This window comes from Malaya genurostris, chromosome 2 (genome assembly GCF_030247185.1).
Source record: "Malaya genurostris strain Urasoe2022 chromosome 2, Malgen_1.1, whole genome shotgun sequence".
Taxonomy (NCBI): Eukaryota; Metazoa; Arthropoda; class Insecta; order Diptera; family Culicidae; genus Malaya; species Malaya genurostris.
Window position 1 is genome coordinate 312,436,585 of NC_080571.1, and position 21,991 is coordinate 312,458,575.

Below are 21,991 nucleotides of genomic sequence, written 5' to 3' on the forward strand. Positions count from 1 at the left end.
AAATGCTAATGCATTTTAATGCTAAAATGCTAAGAAGTTAAATTTAAAATTAATTTGAGATCATTAAAAAATCAACTCTATCCTGATTAGAAAACGAAACTTCTTATTAAATATCCACGTTTCATTAGGATTTACAAAAACTGCAAGGAGATTTTAATGCAGAACAAATCAATGAACGTTGTTTTCTAAAAAAAACAGTTTAATTAGACGACATAATGCTTCATTATTTATATGCCACACGAGCGCCATTCAATAAATACTTAGTCGCATCACATAACAATTCGTTTCTGTATGAAAATTTTAAGAACACATCAACCATGTACTTAAATCACCGAGAACAGACATTCGAGCAGGTACAAACTTAATGGAAAGCGGGTGGACAATGTCACGGACATAACTGAAGGACGTGAATACGAATAAAACTGACATTTTTTTTTACCCTTCTGAAAATAGATAATCGTTTATATCAGTTAATTGTATGACCTTTGCAACTTTTACTCCTTAGCTTCGAGAATTGTAATTGTGCATTTATTCTAATTGTTACGAGTTATTGACAACCAGTGTTGGTGATTGCCGAAAATTTGACAGAAGCTGCTATATTGCTATCTATATTGTATACAACATTTTCAATCCGGTAGAAGATGCTATAAGAACTCGAGTCTCTCAATACATGAACCGCGAGAGAATTTTTCTACATTTCTTCGCTCCACTTCATACTCTGAGTATTTCACGGCCCATGAAAAAATATACAGTCTGATAATGATCGTTGCTGTGTGGAATTTGCCAAGAGAGAATCGCAAGTTGACAATTATCGCAGAAAATCGAATCGATGGTTCATCTTGATGTTTCTCATACTAGGTTGCAATATTTCAAAACCCTTGTGTGGAGCATTCACATACATTTTCATAGACACAACTTATACAAAGGTTATATGCACATAGTTAGAATAAGCGGCAATAGTGAAATGATTCTATCGCAATTATCAACTGCCTGTATAGAATCGGATCGCGAAACGAGAATAAGCGACCGTTTGTTGCTTCAGAGAGGATCTCCACAGCGGCGTGCTAACCTTTGATTCTCAGAAATGTCATCGAGAGAAATTCACTCTCGCACTGGTGTCTATTCTATGTTAAATGAGCCATGCCGGGTGTTTGTTGTTGCGATGTTTTCCATTTCTCTTTGATGGCACTGATTGAATCGTGTGAAGAGTGAAGATTGAACGTTCTTTGATACGATAAAAGCCATCCTTGTTGACAACAAACATATTCTACCGTACAATTAACGACTATGGAACAAATGAGAGTAAAAATAATCAACAAACAATGTAAAATTGAACCTTTTTTGTGGATTTATATCCTCAGTAGAGAAAAATTTCGCCTTATCCTTTGGGAATATTTAATTGATTGTAGAAAGAACAAATTGGTCGAATTTATGATATTTATAAGTGTTCAGTACTTTTTGCAACTGAGACTAAATTGAACGGCTGAAAGCAAAAGTCGGATAAGTGCAACTTAGTTTGGAAAACCCGTTTAAGTATTTTTGAATGCAAAAACCGGATAAAAACATTGAGCGCAAAAGTCGGACACGGACTTTGAAATGCAAAAGCCGTTTAAAAACATTTTTATTGCAAGAACCGGACAAAAATACTTTGAATGCAAAAACCGGATAAAAACTTAACCGGTTCTTCCAAAAAAAATGTATTTATCCGGTTTTCGCATTCAAAGTTATTTTCGGCCAACTGCCGCTGCGGGATAAAGCATGGGTCGCTAGTTTGCTACGGGTGGCGTGATATGTAAGGACATTGTCATTGAGTCTCGTCTTGTTTCGCAGGGAAAATCGAATGTGATTTGATAATTATGTCAAGTCTACTTTATAAATTTTAATAGAAACTCTTTGCAATAAATTATTATAGATGAATCATTAATGTATAAAACTCTTGGTACGAAGATGAAACATGAAATATAGCTTGATAAACTTAGTTCGTATCTGTTTTCATCACGACGGAACTATATTTTCCATAATGGATGGAGCTAATATACTTTATTAATGACTCGTAACTACGATGCATTCATGTTCACTGAATTTATAATGTTTTCGCCAATTAACAAACAAACATGTATTAAGGATTGCTGAAAAAAATGAGAACAGAGTTGTGTTTCTTTTGATAAGGTCAATACTCCGGTTAATCATCTGTTCAGTTAAGTATGCATATTAGTGGTTTCAATTCGAGGAACATCACAATTGTATCAGTTCAATTGTGAATATTACAACAGATTTGTAACGGTACCCCCGTTCAACTTAGTTCCAGTACTCTTCTCATACACTAAAATCATTGCTTAATGTAAGATCTGCTGTCTTTGTTCGAGCCACTGGCTCAAAGGAAATGGATGGAAATAGAATCATTCGCATTTCTAAAACAGCAGTATTGCTCAATTCTCAAGCAATTTTTTTCTGAAATACTGTTTCTTAGAGACGATGCAAAGAGGTTTAATTCGATTTTATCACAATTTGTTAATTGAAACTCGACTTTTAGCTAAAAAATAAAGCGATTAAACAAATGAGATGACTGTCGGTATAAATGTATGGTTAAAGGGTTTATCACATTTTAGATTAAGCGTAATTTTCCTTAAGGAACATTTCATGGCCGCCATTGTGACACCAAATAAATTTCAAGCCCGAAAAAAGGAGATTGAATTGGTTTTCATCTTTCATGGACCATAGACATTTTACGTTGCTAAGAAAAAAAAACACCTCACCAAACTGTAACTTTTTGATCGTATAGAGACTGTTCCTCAATTAATTGAGGGTTCTCAGTTGCATAGAACCAACAATTTTGTTTATAAAAGCATCTATTAAACGTGAAATGTGCCTCTTACATGATGATTTTTGCCAAAAGTTGCTCTCGTTTTGCATGCAAAGCTGACCAATTTCAGCGCGTTCTTTTGATGTGTATTGTTCAATGGTAAAATTATCTTGGAATGACGCTTCCAACGCGGCATGTCATCAGTCGTCAGATCGACAGAATTGTCAAATCGACTAATGACATATCGCGTTGGAAGCGTCATACCAGGTTGCCCGATGCTTCCACTTTAAATGGCCCACCCTGTATTTACAAGAATGCAATTGGCCCTATAAAATAATATTTTAAAAAATCGTTTTGAATCTTTTCGCTTCCTCACATGAATGAATATGATCTTAGCTTGTGTTCGCATTTCATTCCAAATTTATTAAATTTAACAATTGAATGTACTTTTCGAAAAGCAGTTTTTGTGTTCGGATTAATCTAATGAAGTTCCAGCTCTGCCTCCATTTTTAATTAACAGTTTATGGCTACAATGTACTGTTGAATATTACGAGCTAATAATGCAATTTTTACAAGGATAATGGGGCGAGGATAATGCTTATGCAAAATTTGAAACAAATAAAAAAATATATTCGAAATACATGTGTTTTAGTAAAGATAATATTCGAATCAATCCTTCCGATTGTTACTCTATCCTCTGAGTTAATGCTATGCACACATAAACAATTACGCTTATTTTCATGCACATATGTTAAAAAAGATAATTAATTCAAAATTTCTTTACAGCTTTTTATATTTCTTTTTACCCAAGAAGCAAACCTGAGCGTTAATTGAAAAATAAAGTTTCATTCATTTAAAATCAATGCATTCGTATTTAGTTTTATATCGAGTATGTTTGTCAATCAAATTGATGTCCATTTCATATTACTATATTACTTACATATCGTATGAGTTTCTTTTTTTTGTGCAGAGATAGTGAATCCTACTCCAACTGATGGTTTGAATGAATTGAATGAATAGAAGATGTTGAACATTTCACTCTAATATCGTTTGAATAAAAATTGTAAATCTGTTGTAATATTCACAATTGAACTGATACAACTATGATGTTCCTCGAATTGAAACCACTAATATGCATACTTGACTGCACAGATGATTAACCGGAGTATTGACCTTATCAAAAAAAACACAACTCTGTTCTCATTTTTTTCAGCAATCCTTAATACATGTTTGTTTGTTAATTGGCGAAAACATTATAAATTAAGTGAACATGAATGCATCGTAGTTACGAGTCATTAATAATGTATATTAGCTCCATCCATTATGGAAAATATAGTTCCGTCGTGATGAAAACAGATACGAACTAAGTTTATCAAGCTATATTTCATGTTTCATCTTCGTACCAAGAGTTTTATACATTAATGATTCATCTATAATAATTTATTGCAAAGAGTTTCTATTAAAATTTATAAAGTGACTTGACATAATTATCAAATCACATTCGATTTTCCCTGCGAAACAAGACGAGACTCAATGAAAATGTCCTTACATATCACGCCACCCGTAGCAAACTAGCGACCCATGCTTTATCCCGCAGCGGCAGTTGGCTGAAAATAACTTTGAATGCAAAAACCGGATAAATACATTTTTTTTGGAAGAACCGGTTAAGTTTTTGTCTGGTTTTTGCATTCAAAGTATTTTTGTCCGGTTCTTGCAATAAAAATGTTTTTAAACGGCTTTTGCATTTCAAAGTCCGTGTCCGACTTTTGCGCTCAATGTTTTTATCCGGTTTTTGCATTCAAAAATACTTAAACGGGTTTTCCAAACTAAGTTGCACTTATCCGACTTTTGCTTTCAGCCGTTCAATTCAAAAACTGAAAACGAAATATGAAACAGGCTTCGAATCCAGTTGCAAAATTCTGGTTAGCAATCCAAATAGAGAATTTCGTTTATGAATTTAGTTCTGGAATTGTGATGCTCAACTCATTTCGAGAATCCAGAAATACTAAAACTGAATTTTGAACTTGAATTCCGAACCTGAATAAAGGAACTGAGTTAACTTTCAAAATCAAGTTTCGAATTTAGTTCCTGCATGCAGGTTTGGAATTCTGGAAAGAAATCCTGGAACTGAATTTAAGAAGTAAATTATGAAACTGGATTCAGGAATTGAATTCTGGTTCAGAAAACAGTTTCAAAAAGTCAAGTTCGAAGTTAAAATTTTTCTATCTAAAATTCATATCCTGAATTATGTTCCAGAATTCTGAAGTTGAAGACCTAAATAGAATTTTGGATTCAAATTAAGCAACCAATTTCAGTTCCAAAATCTATTCAAGAAAGCACAGAATTGGGATTCAGTTCCAGAGTCATAGTTTTAATTTCTGAACCTGTAATCTGGAACCAAATTCTGAAACAAAGCTCCACGGGAAGACCGAAATCAGCATTTTGGCGAAAAAATTAGTTGATTTTAGTTAGTTATTTTTTGAGGCAACTAAAAAATCTTACTTTTGCTAACTTAGATATTTTAATTCTCATTCCCTTAATAATAATAAAATATTTGTTGAAATGGCAATTTTTTAATTGAATTCACCAATTCAACGTGCTGTCATTTCTTAGCTAAGGCACACTTCATTTCCATTCAACTAATGTTTTAGTTGAATTAGATAAATAAAACGTTGTTTTCAACCAACATAAATGGTTGACTTGGCTTCTGCAATTTGCAGCTATATGGTGCACTGTCACCGAAAAAACGTTAACACCGTAATGACTACTAGCCACTAGATGGCACACTACTACTAAATACGATGTTGTATTGGAGAAAAAGACATGAACGAAACGTAAACTTCTTCTTGAAATTTTTTCTTCTAAACAGCTGAAGAAAACCATTCGACTTCACAAAAACGACTCTTTCACTGAAAACTTCGAGCACTTGGAAAACAAAAAACGAATACAAGTAGTACACCGGACGGCGTAGCCCGGAAGGTTGGTAGATACAAAAAAACATCATTTGCAATTAGAGTGCAACATTCGAAACTCACTTCACTGTTCCGTGTAAAAACATTATTACGCACAACCGCTTCAAATGCGCACAAATTCTGAATAAATATACTTTCCACTTAGAGTTTGCGTCATTTTTACATATCGGTTTTGAAATTTATATATGGTTATATTGTAACACATGCGAAAAACATCTAAACAATTTGCAAGCATTTTCCAACAAGACTGTCCTTTTTAGCTTTTTAATGGATTGTTTTGCTTTGACACTTCTCATGAGTTTTTGGCTAATAAACTTGTAAATAAAACCAACTTAATTTCTGTTTTCTTTGTGTTGTCCTTTTGCAATGATGGTGATAGATAAATGAATACAAATTTTCTGATTTTATAACAAAATTAGTTGTCAATGAGAATTTCGTGTTGGATTGAAATATTGCTGGTTTGTGTCCAGAATATTCGCCAACTAAACACATTCTTTATAAATAAGAGATTTTTTTCAGCAAAGTAAGTTCTCAATTCTAACTAATTTCATAGTTATTTTGGAAAATTTGTTGTTAAAATCAACTAATTCAAAAACAGTAATACGAATTAGGCGCAGAGCTAATTTCGGTCGTTCCGTGTCTAAACCAGAAATTAAGTTCAGAATTCAGGTGGACCAGAATCCAGGTATACTGAATTCAGTTCCGAAATTTAGCATTAAGATTTGGCTCCAGAGTCCAATCCAAAATTCAGTTGCCGAATCCAGATTCAGCATACAGAAACTGAATGCATTAACTGATAACATGTTGGTGGAAGGTCCGCATTACGACGTCCAGTTCCGTATAAAGTACAAGAAGAAATGATCGATTAGTCTCAAACTTTTGGAAACATTGAGGAAAACTCATTATGCTTGTTTGCATTTTTCACACCTGAACGAGTGTTTTGAGGTAGTCTCAGACGAAGCGAGTAATCACTTTTAACCAGCAACAACCAAAACAGATCTTCTGTCATTAGCTTGTAAAGCCTAATTTGGATTGGATTTTGGAACCGAATTTTGGAGCCAAATTCCATCTCAAAATTCAACTAAACAAGCTCAAAAGTTAAAACTTAGACTCCGAAAACTGAATCCTAATTCTAGATTTTGTTTGGAATTGATTCCTTGACTAGATTTGGAACTAAATTTAGTGTCTAAATTTGAGTCTAGAATTCATATACAGAATTTTTATTCTGGAACAAAAATTCGGAATTCCGAATCAAAATTCATGATATGATTTCAGGATCTTTATTTTGGAACAATATTTGAGATCTGAACCAGAATTTTTAAACTACCCAAGTAGCATTTAGAACTTGTTAAAAATGACATGTTTCACAATTGCTACAGAACAGTTATTTTTGTTGGATATTATTATATCGTTTAATTTTTTTAAACGTGTTTTTGTTACAAATGTGAAAATCAATCATATTACTGCTTGTGAAACAAACTCAGAAACCTGGAAGGAATATGTTCCAGATCGATTTTATTCACTGACTGTACAATAGGTTCTTTTGAACAGTTTTTCTCTCAACAAATATTACTGCAGTGGATCATATCAAATAAGAAACTTGTTGCACATCATACAAGCAAAGTGCGCTTTTCCAATCACACAATCGTTGCGGAAAGCGCTAAGGAATACAATACAATAACAATGTTTGCTACTTGGGTAACTTCAGAACCTGAACTTAACTCCTGATTCCAGCTTATGAGTTCACTATCCTTATTCATATTAAGCATGCTGGAATTAAATTCTGGAACTTGGGTCCTTTTACAAGATTTTGGAACTAGATTCAGTGCTTCAAGTCAGGTTCGGAATTCAAGTTCAGTATTCAGTTCTAGAAATAAATTTGGTACCTGAACTGTGAAAATGAGTTCAGTTCCAAAATTCTAAAACTAAATTAATGAACTGAATTCTTGAGCTGGATTCCGTACCTGAATATTGCAACTAAATTCGGAGCTAGCTCCATGTTTCGAATTCGGTTCCATTTACAGGATCCGCCATGTAACCTTTTTTTAAAACATGCAATAAAACACAAACGGTTCATTCGATTTCAATTTTTTTTCATATTAAAGTACAATCCTTCCGGTTAATTTTGGAATATAATTTCATTCAAATGGCTGCTTCGGTTGGCCTTGAAGTACGCCATACGGTCGCTCCAGTTTTTTAGTACACTTTCGATTGTATGCAGCTTTATTTTAGCTATGGCTGCACGAATGTTGTCCTTCAAGGCTTGAATTGTCTCTGGCTTGTCCACATAACACTTATCTTTGACAACCCCCCCCCTACGTCACATGTCACGAACTCAAAATAAATAGAATTCATCTCAATACATACTCAATATGTATGACAAACCATACAAATATGAGGGAAAAATCGATTTATTACATGCTGTCATTAGATTAAAAAATATCCCTAAAACTACAAAACCATCGCAATTATTTTACTAATATTAATTATATAATTTAACAAAAGTGTTTGATTCGCACTGATGAAACATTTAAATCATCTGTTTTAATCCTCCTAGGGGTCCACAGAAATATTATTTCTTTAGCATACAGGGCTGAGAAAATAAAAATCAAAACCTCATCAAATCAAAATCACTGCCGAAGAAGATCGCTTGTAGTCTTTCCTAATAAAGATAACTTCTGATCTGATATTTTCAAGATCAGTTGATCAGTGATCTTTAAATCATATCGATCAAAATTGGTAGTCTTCCGTCACACAAAATTGGTAGTGATTTTGAGCTAAAATGATTCTTGATTCATGTAAGTTCAATCATTGGATGATTCGATCAGCTTTGATATTGGTGGAGGAAAATGACATATGATCAAGATAAGACATGACATGATCTACGTCTGAAATCTGAGGGTTGTGAAAATTAGTAACAACAGCAATCCTACAGGAATTCATAATTAAGGATTACGCGTGTCAATGAGACTTTTCCAAAATCGTGGAACATTGTCAATTTTGTATCTTTGGGAAAAGCTCTTTTAACACTCCTTATCAACAGAATTGGGGAAAATACCGGTTTCGTTAGGTTACGATATTCTAGTTTGATGCATCCCGTGTTCGATTTCACAACCGTTGTTTCATTCGCAGTAAAATGAATACTAGATTAAGAAAAATAAATGCTAGATGAAAGTTTCATGAATTCAACTTTGGATCGTAATCACATTGATATTGTTAATTTGACAGCATTCTCTACGCAATAGCAATGCTCCATGCAAAATTAGTTTTCACACCACATAGTGCTTAGAGCGACAAAAGACTTTGTTTTACTTCCAGCTGGTTGATGCTGATGATGATGTTTAATGATGCACTATTTTGATTAAATTCCATAAAACGCTTTTTGACATAAATTTAATTTATGGAAGTAACAGGAGCACAGGGTTTGAGCACACAGCAGGCGCTGCGTTTGAATTGCCGTAGCAAAACCTGCACTCCTCCCGGGTATCTTGATGTTCCTGTGCTGTCATAGTAATACTTCATATTTTCTTGATATTTCATCGAAGGAATCTTGTTGATAGTTTAGACAATACCTATTTAGCATCAAGATTTTTTATTATATCCTATTTCGTTATTGGTGAGGCATACCAATTTCATTAAGTACAATTGGTCCACTGGTTCCTTTTTCAAATGGAATACAATTGAATAAACTGCATTAGAATCAAATTAGAGAAATTCTTTTGATATACTATTCTCAACGATAGAAAATCAAATCACTGGAAAAATAGTCTTCTATAAATGTTTTGCTCTTGCTTTGATGTTACAATGGCAGAATTTCATATTTTGTTACTATTTTCTCATGCAGACTTTACAAGGATTTTTGATATTTTAATTCTTATTTCAAACTAAATAATGTTATTTTCTACCATTGAGATGTTTGGTTTTAATAATTGGTTTGCAAATTACTCCTACCCGGGCTATTACTTCTGTGTATGATATTCAGCGGCATAACATGTTTTATAAGAGAATATTTTTTACTTGTCATTATAATTATTGATAATCACAGCATATATGTTAATGTTATTTGCTGGTTTTATTGATATTACTCCGCCAACATGGTACTGCTGAATGAATTTTAAATACATCAAGAAGCATGAACTTTCGATTCGACCGACCAAACAAACTTTTTGAAATTCTTTCATTCTTTGTGTGGTTTATATTCCACATCTGCTTACTACCTATCATTAGATTTCCGAAAGTTAAAAAATCCATAATTCCAAGGGATTGATGCACCTAAACTCATATACATTGACTAGAATTGTCAGTGCATAACTTAAGTTAAACCGTTTGAAGGCATCTTTTTGTTTTACTCATTTTAGATAAATTTATTAATTTCGCTCATTTACTCGCCCGTCCGTGCACTTTTGCTGAGCACAACGGAAATGATTTCCTGCATCATTCATTTCCGAATTTACAAGAAGAAGCTTTTACATCAACAAATACACGTTTTCCTATAGAATGTAAACGTAATTTGTGGAGATTTTTTCAGGAAATAGGGAAAAGCAATAATGTACAGGGTCCGGCACTCGAAGTGTAACCAATTAAAAAGGCCATAAATTCAGTTTGGAAAATTACTTTTACTTAATTCAAAGTACAAAATGTGTAAAAATAATACAAATTCAGAATCAATTCACTTTTGCTCGATATGACCACCTTTTGCCTTGACTTGATGACTTGAGAGAGCGAAGGAGTTGCTTCGTTTGGCCGAAAGCGGTCAATTTCCGAACATTGTATTTTCTGACGAGAAAATTTTTCCAATTGAGCAATTCGTAAACTCTCAAAACGATAGGGTTTACTTGACCGACCGTTCATACGAGAATTTGAGTCATCGATTGGCCACCAGGAGGCAGCACCCGCAACAGATAATGGTTTGGGCCGCTGTAACCGCAGATGGGCGCTCTCCAATCGTTTTCATCGAGCCTGGCGTCAAGGCAAATGCGACATATTATCGGGAAAGTATTCTGGAGGTTGCTTTGAAGCCGTGGGCAGACAAACATTTCGGTGGCAGACCATGGACGTTTCAGCAGAACTCGGCTCCGTCTCACAAAGCTCGAGTGAACCAAGAATGGCTGAAAATGAACGTTCCGAACTTCATCACGTCCACACAATGGCTCTCGAATTCACCTGATGCGAATCCAATGGATTATTCTTTTTGGGCCATTTTGGAGAGCAAAGTCCGAACTAAAAGATACACCAGTCTCGAGGCGCTGACAAAAGTTATTGTCCGCGAGTGGACCAAAATACCTGCAAGTCACATTCGGCCAAACGAAGCAACTCCTTCGCTCTCTCAAGTCATCAAGTCAAGGCAAAAGGTGGTCATATCGAGCAAAAGTGAATTGATTCTGAATTTTGTATTATTTTTACACATTTTATACTTTGAATTAAGTAAAAGTAATTTTCCAAACTGAATTTATGGCCTTTTTAATTGGTTACACTTCGAGTGCCGGACCCTGTAATTAGGTATTTCAAAAATGCACTCATTGAAAATATTGGACGTCACATTCCAACAACCCTCCCCCTTCCCCCTGTCACAAAAGGTCACGTTTTGTGAAACACCCCCCTCCCCACTGCGGTGTGACGTCTTTTATGGACAGCCCCTTATACAATTCACACAATCAATTAGCTAATATGAACGATTATTGATATTCGGAGGTGTGAAGCATGTTTGTTTTGTTTGTATTCACGTCCTGCAGTTATGTGTCTGACTTTATCAATCCGTCTTTTTCTGCTCAAAACACACAGCGAAAAGGGTCAGAAACTCGTAGTATGAACTCAGAAGGGAACTATTGCCGCACCCGCCACTCTACACTGACTTGGGCCCTTCTGATTATCTTTTTTTTATCGATGTCTTACGCATTTGCTGGACAGCAGTTCACTAATTAAGAAGATTTGTAAAAATGGTTTTCAGCTGGATCGCTTCAAAATATGACCAGGTTTTTCGATAGCTATTAGTGAGTTTCTGTAAAGATGGAAAAATGCATAGCTTCCATAGGCAACCGCTTTGAATAAAGTATCTCAAACCTATTACTCAAAATCAATATGAATTTTCTGTTTTTCCGCATTGTTAAGAAACCCTGGTAATGAGTGAATAAAAACTTGCAAAATGTACTGAATACAGAGACTTATAACACAAAATCTTCATCAACTATCATAAATACATGATCTTATAAAAGTAAACTGTGTTTGAATTATTGCGTATTCATCTTTGAAAACAGCAGAAAACGCAGTAAAAAATCAACCCATTGGCAGGTGTGAAGTCAATAGTAGCAATTTGCAGTTTCTATCACAGTATGTCAGTATAAACTATGATAGATACTATGATTTTCGTTTTCGTAAAACAATAAATTGTTATATTTTGATCAACAATATTAAATTAAATTGAAATTATTTAGTACACGTGAACAACAGCCATAATCAATTTAATTCGATCCCTATTGGCCCGAGTAATTTGTTGCACAAACACACTGTACGGTTCTTTACTAAATTCACCTATGTCAATTTATTTCCCAGTAGTTTTCTGAACCTCATCTAAAATGGATACTTTGTAATTTTATAGCACAATCGATATTGAACATAGTAATTAAAACTAGTGTGACTAGTTATTACTCAAAATCAGAGCTAAACCAACAACACAAAATGCCACGCTCGAGGTAGCTCATCAAAAAACCCTACAGCCTGTGTATATACTATCACTTTAGAGCCTATCCTGCTACCATACACTACTACCGGTTGTATTTCGTAGCGGTTAAGGTGTGAGGAAATTCATTTCAAATACCGACAGGCTGGCGAAACCGAGATGCAACAGACGGCGAAACAAACTGTGCTAACAGGGTGTTTCGAATCAGTAGGATAACATGCTATCCTTCCGGGAAGCAACGAACAAAAAAAAAATTATCGATATTGCACCGGAGATATCCCGTCCAGTCAGCCTTTCTGTTAATTGAAAGAGCCAAATGTTAATCCATTATGTGCATGTTTGATACAAATTATCCGCCGACGATACGGTGTTCGATACCGTTGGCACGAGTCAAGCCTGTGTTCGAGATCACAGTGCATTATAACGAACGCTTGCGGCTAGCATTCAGGCGTGTATCATATGTAAAATCAACGAGATGGCGTATCGCGCCAATGTTTTGTTTCGGATACGTGCTCTCACGCGGTGAAGATCAATGACACAGCACACACGCAGGATCAGTGTTAGCACCTCAACCAGCTGGTAGCGTAAACCGTGCACCAAATTATGTCAGCTTGAATGGTATCACCGCCTCTGTGTTGTACTTCAAAGCTTAGCTGTAATGAGGAGATATGCTTAGATTAAATTACAAAAATAGGCAATGTTTTTGGTAAACGTGAACCGTATGTTGGCTGCCATGGTTTTATTGAGACTCTATACCTGTTCCACAAGGATTTAGTACGTTCGTTTTGGGCTAACTGATGATAATGGAATGAAGCATAATTAAATCAACCAACTCCGAAACGGAGTACTACAAAAACTCGTCTCCTGTAAATCCATGTTCCTATAATAATATTCCACTCAATTTTTTATATCTTTTCATTTTTTCATTTTGTGAAATATTCATTTGACTAATTTAAATTTAAATAATCTCTATTTTTGTGATACGCACATGTCATTTAAATTTTTACGCATAAACAGGAACTAGAAACCATGCGAAATAATTTATTGCTGTCAGGAAACCAAATAAATCCAGTGACGCCATGAATGCTAGAAAAAAGGTACATGCAGACTCAATACAGCTGATGCATATTTAAAACGTATAACACGTTTCCTATTGTGACTGCACTATTGTGACTCACATTTCCGAATCCGTACAACCAGTACAAACTCACACACACACACGTACGCTTTCACACAAACACAATAAAAAAGCAACCGGAAGGAGCAGGAAGTTTAACCTGCTCGTTAAATGAACATTATATATCCTGAAGATTCACATTCCCAATGAACAACAAAAGCAGCTTGTGGGGGCGGGAGGAAAACTAGTTGCTCGAACAACTTCTGACTGGTGCAATTTGAATTTAATATAATTTTCATGTAAAACTTTCGGCCCAATTCGATTGCGGTGGATTCCACTGCTAACAATGAACTATGTTGCTGTCTTTCCAGCATCCGCTTTGAAGCATTTCGTGAATGCGAACTGCCGGCGGAAGAGTTCTGTAGCTAAGCTAAATTAAACACATCTGCGCATTCTCCGGAATGCCTCGTTCGGTCTAACTTCCAGCAACTTACCAGTGAAGCAAGCTAACTTATTCAACAGATGGCAGAAGCTCTGGCTGTGCTCTTGGTCACTCATGGATTTGTGTTTGCAGTGGAACTATTTATCCTACGATAATGAATAGATAGCACAGCTTATCGGGCGCATTATTGCATTACTGGACGGAATAATATTCAATTCACTTTAGAGTACCAACGAAAACTTTAGAATTTTAACTTTAACTGTAAAAATAAACTTGTTTTTACTGCTCATCTCAACGGGACTCAAATTACCAACAATTCCCCCTAGAATCAAGAACAGTCGAACCCCACCTGGTTCGGTGTCCTCTCGTTATTCGATCAGTATGAGTAGCTCTGCACGATCGAATCAATTGCAAATACTTCCTGAAAAATCCATGGCTTGACAGGAACTGCATCAGACCTTGAATAATTTCTCCGTACTTTTTCTTCATCGCTCGAAGACGGTTTCCTTTCTTAGTACGGAATGTTACAATCAAAAATGATCAAACAAGATTCGTTCTACTCTTTATTAAGATATCAAATAATATAATATAAGCTCAATTAATACAAAACAAACAAAAAGTATTCGTTTAATTTCTTCTATAATGGTTTTTAACAAACCTTTTGATCACATTCTTCGTCGTTTGCTTAGAACTGCATCTCACTGACAACAGTCTTCTAGACTTTTCGCTAGACAATCGTCCAATATTTTTCTATTGAGAGAGTTTAGCTTGTCGAAAGGGTTTCGTGTCCACAGGTACCCCAGCTGCTTAACGGCCTTTATTTCTTAATAGCAAGATGCCAATTTCGACCAAAATATAACAGAAGAGCTGTGTGGCTTGACGAAAGTCTACAGGTGCTGTTGACGCCAATTGCAGTTCTCAACAGACAAGTAAAGCGAGCTCTACTGTATATGCAGTAGGAACCGATCAGTGAGCTTTTAATAATAGTTAAGACAGTTTGCGATTTCATTCGAAGGAGATGTAAGCTTTCCGGCATCTTCTTCGTAATATGCTTTCCTGAAAAGGCCAATTTTGTTCCTACAATTATGGACGTAGACTTTATAGTCTTTAATCGACAACGCAGATCAGATCAGTCACGTTCAGGTTACGTTTATAAATTTGAAGTTAGGTAAGTCAGTCACAGTTGTTCTTCGCTTCGTTCACTTGTTTACATTATGTCAAGTCCACAGTTTAATGTTGTCTGTCATAGACATTTATTGTATCATGTCCAATGTGTCTTACGGTATCCCTATCCGTGAGAAAGCCATGGCCTAATGTATAGCAAGTGTTCCGCACCCTGGTGAACGACCAAAATGGTTATAGCCGGTGTTAAATAAATTATATAAAAAAGGTGTTTCGCATTGTCCCGATCCGCACGCGCGCCGTCTCAAATTTCTTTTTTACAAAGTGTTTCCACGGTATTCTAATCTGCATGCAAGCCATCCCTAGTTTCAGTTCACAAGCCGTCTCCTTTGCTAGAACCAGGAAGGTCGTCCGAGGTTGTAAACATCTCTTGGAAACACTAGTGCCACGTTTATGACAGTTGTTTCGATCAATGATTTTGTAAACTTGGCGTGCAAGTAGGACGAATTTTCGCGACGCGCGAGCAAAATTCTGACACGTTGGTACTCTTGCTTCGATGTCACATTTACAACTGGAAAGCTTATGTTAAAATCAAGCAGTAGGCATGCGGGTACTTACACATCTTTTAAAATTAAAGTTCCGGGTTACTCAAAAGTATGATAAAACAAAAAATCCGTCATGTTGCGATTGACAAACTTTTGATTGCAGCTTCCTTTACTGTCACAATCTCGCTGCCACTTCCTTCGAATTTACTCGTGCAATCTCACCAGTACCTGTCTTTTGGGATCGTTCATAAGCCACGTAGACCAAAATCTGGTCTTTTTAAAACCCACCTCCCCCTCGCAGACTTTTCCAAATTCCCCCCCCCCCCCTCCTCGAAAATCTAATAGACTTTTCTTTGTCTAAAAACAATTTTTTAATCATTTTTCAGTGAAAGGTTACTAAGTCTTCAGTCAACGATAGATTTTGATAGTTTACATTCCGTAATAAGATGAAATAAAATCTGTTCCAGTACCATTGTCATAAAGTCTTTGTTATTCAAGATATTCAAGAGGTAAAGATATACAATAAATCTCAAACGGCTTCACTGGATGAACGATAAGAGAGAAAATGTGATTAAAATCTCATATTATGTAAACAACCGTTCGTGGGCATATGATTTATAGACGAGGAACGATAAGATAGTGAGTTAACACACAGTTTTAATGTTTGTTGTAATATCTTTCATAACCAATAAACTTACAGTTTCCCTTGAAAAAGACCATAACCAGCGGTCGAAACGTCGGGCAGTATATAACAGCCGTTCTTATTTAACAGACCGGTAAAGCCAAAACCATAATTATGCAAAATTAAAATCGTCAATTTTATGGGGTGGAAATAGTTGGTTTGGTTCGATTTCGACCTCTGGGATGTAGTCATTTAGGGGTTTGGTACCTCATGTGTACCGTTTTGTGCTAAAGTGCACATGACTAGATTTTTTTTTGTTTTTTTTTTACGTTTCACATTCAGCTCATCAGTGCGTCAGCAGTTTATGTCGAACTGCTAACGCCACCTAACGGTCCTCTGGGATGTATTTTTAGGCAAATGTTTACTTTTAGAATTCAAATCATTTTGATATTTCAAATCCGTTTTTGGTTGAAAGACTTCACGTCAAAACAAAAATATGAATAACTTTTTAGGCTTTCTCGCGATTTAGTATTTTCATAATTAATTTCTTTTTCTTATTCGTGATCGGCTATAGATGAATGAATCGATCCTTTGCCGATTTCTAAAATTCTCTGGACATTCCACTCGTCAGAACGCGCATGGATTGCAGAAGCAATTGACATTATCTTCATTTCTCCAATTTTTTTTATTAAGTGAGTTACAACATCGTTTAGGATTAGACATTCTGTAACGAAAAATGCATCAAATAGTTCAAGCGACTGATACACAACCATTCCTTGTACGATACAAGTTCAGTAACAGCTTTCGACTAAAGACCTTTTTCGGATCGCCAGGAAACCAGTTTCCGTAGTTTTCCGTATAAAAATATGACTTTCCATAGATATCCGTAGAAATATTCCAATAGAAAGTCTCAGAATCGGTAGATCTGACATCGCTGCTGACAACAAGACTCAGTGGAGAACAGAAGTTAAAGCAGATATAACGTGTTCGGGCCGCACGAACACGAACACCGTAAACGAACATTTACGAACGCCTTGCGCGTCACATCAATGTTCCTAGCGCCGGGCATTCAACCTTCTACGCACCGTTCGTCGTACTACGCGGTGTCATAAAATATTTAATAACTATTACATGAATAGTGGGCCATTTTTTTTTCAACGCAAAGTTGTTTATTAGTGTTCTTTTCACTTATGTGATTTCTTTTAATTTTTTAAATTACTTGAGAACGCTACTTTTTTTAAATGTTTAATAAATAAACATTGATTGAACATTGAAAAAAACTTTCAAAAAAATCTTATTAGTAGTGTAATTTAATGCAAACAAAATGGTGTTGGATTTACTAAAATTGAATAATTTGTTCGAAAGTTACATAGTTTAAAAAAAATTTGTATGAAAAGTTCAATTGTTCATAACAGCAACAAATAAAATTGTAGATCAAAATTCTTCGACATTTTATGTTTTTACGTAAACCGCTATCAAAATAACAATATTTCACTGCAATTCACAATGCTGAGGTTCAAAGGTGGCCCACTTGAGAAATTCTAATTATTGAAAGTTAGGAAGTCATCGACCCTCACACCAACACGTTTAACTCATTTTTTCTATTTCATACCACGAGCTTCCCGTATCTCCATTCGGTTGCTGATCATTATTTAAGCTCAAACAGTAATCAAATTTATTATTTCGGTCAAACATCAACAGAAGTACTTCAATTCTGTTGGCATGGTGTAAATCCACGGATTTGCAACAGCCTGCTGCACTCCCCAAAGAAAAGAAAACCAATAATGTCCCATTTAATGCCAAAAGTAGCACATTCCTTAAGCGGAGTTTGACAGTAATAAAAAGTTAATAGCGTTATAAATAAGGTCATTGAAACAATTGAAAAATAATTATACTTCGGCGACGGCGGTGTCATCAAGATAACTGTCGTAATTGGTGTAAATATTTCATTCCCATCAGGGACTAATGCTCATAGGATTAGAAGTCTGTATTGTGTAATCGTTTCTTTTTCACTTATTTCATATCCTGCGCTTGAGAATTGTACTGAAATTGACAGTTGCAATGTTGTGTTTCGGATAATTCGGATCGCTCAAATAAATACCATCCCGATTAAGATGAGAAAAGAAAATAAATGAAATGGAACTATCTGCAAATGAACACTACTCACCTGATTTTAGCAAAACAAAAAAAAACTATGCTTGCCAGAATGATAGAAAAAATAAAGTAACCTTTGCCAATGTCAAATTCAAGTACGTTGAATCCAGATACACTCCCATTTTATTGTTCAGTCTCTTGAATACAGACAGAAATATGTGAAGGAGAAAATTCTTCCAACATTTATGATTATCATACCAACGGATGTGAGTTGAATTGGGGCACACAACAAAGCCAATTTCGTTCATTTACATTTTCTGCTTGTGGCTTCATATTACCGAGCTGCTCTTATCAGGCTGACAAAGAATGCATTCTTTCTAGTTTACCGGAAAGTAACAAGGCATTATCATAGAAAATTCTTTTCATTTTCGTTATGTCTTGGCCTGGACGAAACAGTAGAGTTCGATGGCGCTGCAGTGCGGCATACATTTGTAGATGCATCGTTGTGCCGTACTTCGAAAATCAAATTTTAATATCTTCAAGTTTAATCGTTCAAATTTGATATGTTAGTATTATTTATGGTGTTCTTATTTATGGCTTAGCTTGATTTGAACATAAATTTAATAAAAATTCAAAAATGTAATATACAATGATTGTGTTAAGAGTGCGTTGAAAAATAATTCTCGTGGTAGTGCGATTACATCTTCGTTTCGTCATTCATTGCCAGCTAATTTTTGACACGAATTTGGATAGATCCAATTCGGTACCAAGGCAACTGCGAAAGAATACAGCCGCTATTCACTCCAAGCAGCGCAAAATTTGACCTCTGATACCCGAACTTGAAACTTTGCTCAAGTAACAAACGCATCTCGATTTCAAGTTTGTCTATTTACTTCAACTAAACAAGACTAATAATATTATATACATGCAATTCTATTACAAATGCAAAACAATTGAATTCTCTATAGCAGTGTTTTCGTCGTAATCCTCAAATCAGCTATCATCATCGATATAATAATTTCAATATCATTACAGTGATATTCTTAAAATTCACACAATCACATCAGCGGAACCATCATCAGTAGTCAATGTACATCAAGGAACGCTAGCAACCAAATAGCAACCAACACAACGTCTGGATAAACACACCAATAAGATAGAAAACTCCCACAATGCTTCTTCCAACCGAAGCGACAACAAAACGACGAGAGCATGAATAGCATTCTTTCTCCCCAACGTGTTTGGCTTCGCTGGCAGCTTTCCAGCTGGGGAAAGATTCTTCCGTCTGGTTCATCCAGCTGACAATGAAGCGTTTCTTCAAGGCAAGAGAAACATCTATCTGTACCGTTAAATAGAATACGGAAGCCGAATCTCGCGCCAAGAAGCTGAACCGCGATTGGTTGGTGCCGCCGAAGTGCATTATAATAAGTGAAGAAACGTATGTGAAAGGGACGACAAGCGGATCTTCGGTGGAATTTTTTGCAGAAAGTTCCACCTAGATGCTCCGGGAAGTGCCAGAAGAATAAGGTCAACGCATTTGCCAAAAAAAAACTTTTGGTGTGGCAGGCGATCTGCGAATGAAGTAAATTTAGCAAGCCGTATATGAGGACCCTTCCTCCGGTACTGCTAAGGTGACATTTATTTTTGATTAGATCTGGCATCGTGCCATCACGCGAAACTGGAGATGGAATGATACGATGCCAACAAAGTTTACATTGTACTGAAAGATATAATTGCACAGGATTTAATTAGTGTAGCGTTTAGTCCAAGGTATGAACATTCAGTGTTGAGAGATGAATTTTGAAATGACTTTGAGCATAGGCACAGCTCACAAAACATCTCTCAGTGGGTTCTAATTGTTGACGTGCGCTCAGCACGATTGTTGACCCGCACCGACGGTTTTGAGATAATCAGTATCATATCAGTCACTCGTTTATTCAATAATCAAGTATAGTTTTCAAACTATTCGATTGAATTTTAATCAATTATTTGTATTATTAATCCATCGATTATTCGATTATTGTTTTTGGGTTTTCTTTATTCGATTAGTTTAATAATATATTAGTTTCAAACTACTCTATTAAACATTACTCGATTATCTAGGTTATCAATTAATTGATCGATATTACGACATCCCTAGTCCCGATGTTCAACAAGACGAGTGTGAAAGGTGAACGAAAATGTGGAATGGTTGCGTTATTCTGAGTGGAGAATACGTTGATGAATAGAGTTAAATTTGAATTTAAAAAATCGTGTTCTCTTTGTTAGGTCCGGGACTTTTCAGCCAATGTGTTAAGTGATTCCAGTTTTTCCTGATGTCAATCTGTTTTGAATCGAAATATACCCGGGAAATACAGTATAAGAAAATTAGTCATCATGTACTACTTATTTCTAAGATATAAAAGCAGTTTATCAAAAAGTAACAGATCGGCTGAAAAGTTCGTATCGTTTCTATGAGAGGGCGCCACTAGAATTAAATCCATACCATTTTCAGTTAGTACCAACCTTCAAAAGATACGTGTATAAATTTGACAGCTGTCTGATTATTAGTTTGTGAGATATTGCATTTTGAGTGAAGCTACTTTTGTTATTGTGAAAAAAAATGGAAAAAAAGGAATTTCGTGTGTTGATGAAACACTACTTTTTGATGAAAAAAAGTGCCGCCGATACCAAAAAATGGCTTGCTGAGTGTTATCCAGACTCTGCACCGGGCGAAGCAACAATTCGTAAGTGGTTTGCAAAATTTCGTAATGGTCATATGAGCACCGAAGACGATGAACGCAGTGGACGTCCAAAAGAGGCTGTTACCGATGAAAACGTGAAAAAAATCCACAAAATGATTTTCAATGACCGCAAAGTGAAGTTGATCGAGATAGCTGACACCCTAAAGATATCAAAGGAACGTGTTGGACATATTATTCACGAATATTTGGATATGAGTAAGCTTTGTGCAAAACGGGTGCCGCGTGAGCTCACAATCGATCAAAAACAACAACGAATTGATGATTCTGAGCAGTGTTTGGAGCTGTTATATCGAAATAAAACCGATTTTTTCGTCGATATATAACAATGGACGAAACATGGCTCCATCACTTCACTCCGGAGTCCAATCAACAGTCAGCTGAGTGGACTGCACGCGATGAACCGAACCCAAAGCGTAGAAAGACTCAACAATCGGTCGGTAAGATTATGGCGTCTGAATTTTGGGATTCGCATGGTATAATTTTCATCGACTACCTTGAAAAGGGAAAAACCATCAACAGTGACTATTATATAGCGTTATTAGAGCATTTAAAGGACGAAATTTCAATAAAACGGCCTCATTTGAAGAAGAAAAAAGTTTTGTTTCATCAAGACAATGCACCGTGTTACAAGTCGATGAAAACCATGCTGAAATTGAACGAATTGGGCTTCGAATTGCTCCCTCATCCACCGTATTCTCCAGATTTGGCCCCCAGTGACTTTTTCCTGTTCCCAAAGAATGCTCGCTGGTAAAAATTTAGAAGCAAGGAAGAGGTAATCGCTGAAACTGAGGCCTATTTTGAGGCAAAGGACAAATCGTACTACAAAAAAGTTGGAAGATCGCTATAATCGCTGT